Source organism: Marmota flaviventris, chromosome X, assembly GCF_047511675.1.
Source record: "Marmota flaviventris isolate mMarFla1 chromosome X, mMarFla1.hap1, whole genome shotgun sequence".
In the NCBI taxonomy this organism is placed as follows: Eukaryota; Metazoa; Chordata; class Mammalia; order Rodentia; family Sciuridae; genus Marmota; species Marmota flaviventris.
Genome location: NC_092518.1, coordinates 5,732,728 through 5,740,928, shown reverse-complemented (window position 1 = coordinate 5,740,928; position 8,201 = coordinate 5,732,728). Strand labels below are relative to the sequence as shown.

Sequence of the window (8,201 nt, the reverse complement as noted above, 5' to 3'; positions counted from 1 at the left end):
GCATTCTCAGAACAGCCTATCTTCCAGTACTTACATGGTTAATACCACATTTTTTAACATATTCCCAAAGCATTTACAAATAAAATTGCTAAGCTGTCAGTATATATTCAATGTATAGGCTAGTGTTAGCTCAATATAGTTGTTTTCCCACCCATGTGTTTTCTAAAACTTTAATCATACCCTCTATCACTAATGAACGTAAGGTCTCTTCATAACATCACTTTCTTCCTAATCTTCAAGGTCATTTTGAATTATAATTCAATCCTCAGAGCGACTAGCTATCCAATTTGGCACCATCTGCAAATTATATCAATTCGTCTTTTATTTTGTCACCAAGCCACTGAAAGAAAAGGTCAATTAAGTAGGTATCTTCAATACCACTTACGGCATAATGATTGGCATTTCAAGTTCAGAAATGACTGACTAGATCCTGTTTCCCTAAGAACAGGGGCTTCATGGTGAATGCAAAGAGTATCAGTGGCTCTGGGTGAACCTTGAGGGAAACAGTGACATTTAGAAAGGATGTTCTGGACAGCCAACTTTAGGCTAGACTTTGTAGAACCCAGGTCCCTTTCCACATTATAAATGTCCCAGAATGGTAAGATACTTAAACTGATCACAAGTGATTTTATTTATTCTATACACATAGGTGTTAGTGAATAAATTGGTGAAATAAATTAAATAAAATAAACCAAAATATCATTCTCCTCCAGCCAGATGATCTGCTCTGTCTGTCACATCTGGGTTTGTCATCTATTCTGGTTCTCCTCTCTTTCTTTGAACTTAAGCAAAGTCAGACAACTTCCTTTGGTCAAGAAGAGATGAATAGGAATTTAAGTGTTACTTACAGGGTGAAGTTTTGAAAGCCAGTGCATGATTCACCAAGTCCCTATTTCCTGTCTCAGCAACCATGGAAGTATGTGTTGAAAACAGTGACACATACTTCTACATACCTCCTGAGTGTCTGTGAATAGGTGACCCTTCCCTATTGTCCTGTGTAGACATGTAGCCTGAGCCAAAAACACACCTTTATTTTTCTAAGCCACTGAGATTTGGGGTTGCTTGTTACCAGAGCATAACTTCACCTATCCTGCCTGATACAGTAAGTATAAATTTTTCTAAAAAGTTTTATTAAGCTGGGCGTGGTGGCACATACCTGCAATCACAGCAGCTTGAGAGGCTAAAGCAGGAGGGTTGGGAGTTCAAAGCCAGCCTCAGCAAAAGTGAGGCACTAAACAACTCAGTGAGACCTGTCTCTAAATAAAATAGGGCTATGGACGTGGCTCAATGTAAAAAAAAAAAAAAAAAGGTTTTATTAAATCTAGAGACCATTCTACCATTCTTATATTCGGTGAATCTTTTTCTACATATATCTTGCACAGATCATTACCCATAGTACATACCAACTGAATATTTCTTGCACAAAAGTGAATTAAATAAAGACTGGTCATCTGGAAACTAGCTACAATATTTAAGATATCTTTCTTATGCATTTTCATCACTTAATCTTTCTTTCTTTCTTTCTTTCTTTCTTTCTTTCTTTCTTTCTTTCTTTCTTTCTTTCTTTCTTTCTTTCTTTCTTTCTTTCTTTCTTTCTTTCTTTCTTTCTTTCTTTCTTTCTTTCTTTCTTTCTTTCTTTCTTTCTTTCTTTCTTTCTTTCTTTCTTTCTTTCTTTCTTTCTTTCTTTCTTTCTTTCTTTCTTTCTTTCTTTCTTTCTTTCTTTCTTTCTTTCTTTCTTTCTTTCTTTCTTTCTTTCTTTCTTTCTTTCTTTCTTGGTGCTAGAGATGGAACCCAGTACCTTGCACATGCTACACAACTGCTCTGCCACTGAGCTATACCCCAATCCCTATCACTTCTTTATGTATGGAATTAATGATAAAAATAGATCCAGTGATTATGCAGTGTTCTGAGCATCTTTAAGATGGTTTTTGATTGAATTAACTGATCCTCCTCAACCTTAGATAAAAGGACATTGACGCCATATGACTGATTCATCAAGTTTTACCTTTCCATGTTATTGACTTTACCTGATTCATCCTAGGCCTACCAGGCCTAACCATAAGATTAGCTTTTGGTTAATAAAAGTGGCTTGCACTAACTATAGTGAAAAGTATACCTTGGACATTATTTGTCTATTAATATTACTATATTGGTGTGGAACTTCAATTAAACATTCTTGTATTGTGGGAGATTTAGAGAAATGATACAGTTTCACATCTAATAATAAAGATATAATCTTTCCTAAAAGATTTAAATTCCATAAAGTAGGGGACATGCCTAGCTTGTTTATGGCTATCTTCCCAGGACATAGAAGAATGCTTGGACCATAAGAAGCATTGATAATGTATGTGGATTGATTGAACTTTCATTATGGATGAAAATATGTGATGTGCATCCATTTTTATTTCCACTTTGGAAATGAGGCTCAGAAATATTAAGTAATTTACCCAAGGTCCTACATCCAAGAGATCAACCAGATTTGAAGCATCTCCTACCTCTGAGATATTTGTACTTTCTTGGATAGCATGGCACACTCAGGATGCAGTACAAGAGAGTGTTCTAGAGTCTGATGGACTGAATTGAATTATATCTCAACTACTCATTAGTTATATATCATTGGGAATTTCTAAAATCTAAATTTCTAAAATCTATCCCCTGATATTTTCTTTAAACCACAATGATATTTTCTCCCCTTCAAGTAGGTCCTGTATTTTATTTAGTTTCCCATAAGTGCAATTTTTTAGCACAGTGTAATTACTCAGCTGTAAGTACTCTCTCATTGGGGTCCTCTATGGTTAGATGGAATTCATGCTGCTTTAGTGACCCAGCCTTCCCCAAACCATTTTGTGAGATACCCAAAATGGATTTAGCAGAGGGTTATATTTCCTCTTTAAAATAAGCTACTTTGAGACCCAAATTTCATTTTGACCTTCCAATTCAATAATTATAGCCTACGATATTTTGTGTGTAAACCTACATGATTGTTTGCTTAGAACTGTCAGAACATATTTGGAGGCCAGCTTAAGGCATTTAAAGGTTTAACCTGCCCTGGAAAAAGATGCATTCTTTGTCTTGCAATAACATGTTAATAAAGTCTAAAGTTCCTGCATAAACAGAACATGCTTCAGCGGGAAATATGAAGACATAAAGGTGCAGGATCATAAATGAACTATATTAGTGAACATCATTTACCTAGCATGGCACAATTTTACTTAAGATTAGTGAAGACCCAGTAAATAGAAAATCATAATATTTCTTTCAGTAGGGAAATCAGGATGAGTCTTAGCTTGATACAATAGAGATGTGTATGCTGTGAACAGAAAAAATGTGTGCAATATTTGCAAAGTTATATTTTCATAATATTTTATAACCCAAATTCAAATTCAATAAAAATACACTTCCTATCTCATTTTATGGTATTTCTGGAGGTATTTAAAGGCAGCCATTTTAGCAGTAAGTTATGACTTTATAAACAGCATTTTAATCAATTTGTATATTGCATTTAAACTCTCTGGACACATGATTATTAAAAATTATATTTGAACATGGAAAACTGCCATTGTAATGTTCTGTCTCTTAAAATTGATTCCATCTTCAGAAATACTATTGGAATTAAATTCTGGAAGATCATGGGATTTTTGATGGGCCACGAACTTATCACAAGTCATTGGACCAATCGCTTTATCTTTGTGAGCCAATTTTATTACTGTGAAAAGGAAGTAATACACACCTCACAGCATTCTTGCAGAGATAAGAAGATAAACTGTATGCAAAAGTCTTTGCTTAATGTAGAATGCTGTTCAAAGATTAGTTGCCCTTCCTGAAAGTATGATTTTTGTGCTTTACTATTTTTGGCAGAAACTCTTTAAGATTGGTTTGTGTTGGTGCTGGCTTAGGTGGTGTGTAAACATTCACTCTATCCCCTTTCCTGGGCACAGACCTAAAACAGCACTGAGCTATTTTTAATAATGTTGTCACTACTCAAGGAGCAGTCAGCAGATGGACAAAATAAGAACAAATGATTTTTTAAAGACAGGTCTTATTTAACAGGCGATCTCCATGTACAATACAAGGGAAAGTCTCACATCTCTATTTCATATTAAATCTTCAGTAGAATGTATTAGAATTTAAAAGAATTATAACTTTACTTGGTGGTAGATATATGTGGATGAAAAGAACAAATTATTAGATAATCTATGTAGGTTACCTATTTACATTTAAAATTGTATTTCTAACCTATAGTTAGACCTTTTATCTATAGAGTTCATTTAAGGATTTACTTTCTTATCTTCTTAAATCCAAGAAGTTGTTTTAAAATGTGTATATGTAATTATGCAAATTCACAAATCTTAAAATTTTGAAACTATCAAAGCATGTCAATATGTGGGCTTAGGAGAGTTATTACTTCAATATATGTCATTATCTGCCATTTCAGTTATCAAAAATACAAGAACAGTCACTGTATTGTAAAAGGAGTAAACATAAAATAACCATACTGCATTATCTGCCAAAGGCCTGCAAAAGTGAAATAACTATTAATTACTATGCTCAAATAAGGCATTTGAGCCCTATTTCATAAAAGTTTGTTTACATTCTCATGTTTTATTTACTTCTTTGAAAATAATCTCCAGACCAGTTACCCTGATATTAAAAACATAAAAGACAAATTGTATAATGCCCTATACTTTGGATTGTCTTCCTACCTTCAGATAATGTAAGTTTGGTCACAGCCCATGATATAAAATACTAGCTGTTGACTCACAGTTACACTAGAAGGGCCAATTTTGCAGACTGCCAGGATAAAGATGATTTTAATTAAATTGCACAAATCCCTTTGTACTGCAACCAAACCCTATACAGGCAGGCTGACACTGAGCCGTTCTGGCGTGTGTAGAGTTAACCAGGTTACCGGTGTTCCTAGTTAACTTCTTTCACCAGGAATGCAATTCATGTTTACCTATATAAGGAAACCTGTTAGGCTGACCTGAGTTTGGCGGATTTTTGCGCTGACTGAGAGGCATGTAAGCACACACCCTGGAGAGGGGGAGCGATTCCCAGCTGGACAGAGCAAGCTTCCTGAACGCCCCAGCCATTCAGCTGATCCGAGGCAAAGAGCAGAGCCGGCACTTGCCCCAGAGCAGCCTGCTTGGAGGACCTACAGGTTTGCCTCTTCCAGATCACAATTGAGGAACAAAAAACTTCGTCCTCGGAAAAATGGGGAAGCCGGTGAGTCTTACTGCTCTCTCTCTCTGCTTGCTTCTGCTAAGGGGCACGCCTCACTGCTCTCACCCAGGAAGCAAAGTGAGAGGCGTTGCTCAGCCTCTCACCCCACAGCTCCTTCCTGAACAAATACAATGCTTTGTGGATACTTCCAGCCAACTTTCTCTGTCGGTTTTGCACATCAAAAATCCACCGAGGCAATAAGTTTAGCACCTTAGACATTCCAGAGAGTGTTTTTACAAGGCAAGAGTTTCTATACTGTTGCGATGAACAAACTTTCTCATCTTTGCTGCACTCTAAAACATTGGAAATGAGTTTGGGGGTGCTTTGTGAGGAACGCTGAGTCCCCAAGGAAGTAATAATAAATTGAAGCGGGGGGTTCTTAAAGCCACAGAGTGTGTGATAGTCTGCAGAAGCTTAATTTGCCACTAAAAAGGCAGTCTGAAGATAACATTTTTCATTCACACAGCAGCAAAATCTTTGCATCCTGTACATGTAATAAAGGACACCTTCTTAGACACTGAGGAAAGAAAGAAGCTGAGCTGCCCTCTTTGTTCTAGACAATGTATAGAAGTTCCCTCTTGCATTTTGACAACTAGCATATGTCTATTTATATATAAGGCGAGAATAATGAATAAGGCTTTATGTCAAGGGCATTGCGGTCAATTGAGTTAAAATTTGGCTATATTCTATATATATACAAAAGTCTCAATCTGAATGTAATTAAACATAGAAATGTGAAAGTGTTTAACAGGCTTGTGGCGAAATGTTGGTTACATTTGGGAACAGCCAATTTTAACTGAAAAGAAACAAAATACTATTTCCCTCAAGTGAGGAGGCATAAGTAAAACTTTTGAAAAGTCAGTTTTTCATAATTGTCAAAAGTTATTTGTGTCATCATTTTTTTGGGGGGGGGGCATGGTGATATTCTGAATTGATTTAGCTGTGATAATTATATTGAATGATTTGTCTGATCATCTTTTAGAGGAATATTGTCATTTTTCATCATGAACAGAGACTTAATCCAAAAATTTGAGGGAGGAGGATTGTACTACTGACTGCAACAAGTGGCACTAGGACTCCATTTCAGATTTCTGATATTGAAAAAGTAATTCTTAAATTAGCTTAAAGTAATCAATGCAAACAAGAAGATTTGAGAGAATGCCCACTCTTATTAATGGCAAGTCATAGTCATCTTAAACAAAGACTGGCAACTGTCTGTTCATAAGGACAAAAGCTCTGGCAAATTTTGTTTAGGGTCCTTAACTCTAAAAAGCATAACCATCCTTAGTCACACAGTTTAAATGAAACTTGCTTGCTTCCAGGAGAGGAGATGTTTTAGTAAATAAAAATTTTAATAGCACAAGTAGCAGAGGGGACAATACAAAATTTTAAACCTTGTTATCTCCTTGCTGCTGCTTAGAAAAACAGGAGTCTTGATATGGTGCTGCTATCAATGAGAGTGAGTAACCCAGGAGACACAAAACACTATTTTAAAATATACGCTTAATAACAGATGGTTTAATACCAGGTTGTGTCACCCTGCCGATGAGATGGCCCCAAGCCAAATCACCCAGCACGTCTGCCGTTTTTCCTGCAAGTTGATATGTACATAGTTATTATACACTAATTACATTAACAGCCAAGGGAATATATAACCAGAAAGATACATCTCTTAGGATGGAGAGGATGGGGGGAATGCACGGGGGGTTTTGGATCTCATGTTTAGAATTCTCCTTGCCAGTGGCATATGAATTATTGCAGATGACTGGGAGTCCTGACTGTAGAATCTACTCATCCCAGGTTCCTCGGTAGCTCATTTGGGAGTAATAATATTGATCATAGTATTTAATACTTTGGCATTAACAGAACTGCAAGAGGATTTATTCTTGAAGATTAACATTATTTTAGTGTCCAAACTATCCTCCAATGAAGGAGAGTTTGGATGCTGAATTGTTGGATTAACTCTTTTCAAGTTACTGGTACTATGTTCTTATATGGAGGATACAACTTTTGGCAACCTCTTTAAGCTTGTACAATGTTAGTAGATGTTCTGGTTAAAAGGGATTTAAAAATTCTGGGAAAACAACAACAAAAATTTGGTCTTCTTGATGCCGTAATATGCTCATAAGTATTATGACTCCTCATGAGAGGCATCATTTGCACCATACAAAGGAGAATTTGCTGCAAAGTTAGTGATAGCTCATTTTTTTTTGGCTGATTATCCTGAGAAATGTTCTGTAAGACAAAGCTTCCCAATGGATAGGCCACAGAGCATTGTAGATAATGAGTAGGTTGTAGACATGACCAGTTGTTTACCTCTCTTGGCACCTGGGCTATCAGGCTATGCCTGGATAGAGGGGATTCCCATAAGATTATCTCTGGACCACATAGCTGCCTCTGTTTTCCTCACTTTATTTAACAAATTAGATCAATTTCTATCTGTCATATTGTATAAGAGACAGGAAATGGCCTTTGACAATCTAGGTCTAGAATATTGATCGAGCAAGTTAAAATGCCACAACTCTGTTAACTTGAGCTTTGGGACTCAAGGAAAAGAAAAATATCCTAATTCATATCATCTTTCGTGAGATTATGGGAGTGTTAAGGCCCTCTGTATGTCCTCCAATGTGTCCTCTTTATTCCATGAAGAATTTAAGAAGGTGTTCTGGACTGTGTGTGTGTGTGTGTTCTATTCTTAAAGATTTCCTGAAAAGCTAAATGCAGAGTGTTTCTTTGTTAGATTCTTTCTAATGTTTGGTTATTGCTTCTACTTTCCTTTCTTAAATTGCTATTTGTTTGGTTGGGATTCTCCTGCCACCAGTATGGCTTACTCCAAGGACAAGGGACATAAAAGAACCTGGCTTCAAAGGTTATTTATTAAATGCAAATTCTTTTCCTTGGAAACTGTACCAAATTTGTACTAAGCATTCCTATCCCTGATGAACTTTCTCTGGCTTTCTCTGCCTACCATTTGACAT

The 8,201-nt window shown here is 36.2% G+C and overlaps 1 protein-coding gene across 1 annotated transcript in view; it reads left to right on the top strand.

Annotated features, from left to right (window-relative positions):
* Nucleotides 1–5,168: 5,168 nt before the first annotated feature.
* Mid1 (midline 1) overlaps nt 5,169–8,201 on the top strand; it is a 354,689-nt gene continuing 351,656 nt past the window's right edge. The window contains exon 1 of the mRNA XM_071606505.1: nt 5,169–5,226. The gene's annotated coding sequence lies outside the window, so the exon portion shown is untranslated. The remainder of the gene's footprint in view (nt 5,227–8,201) is intronic.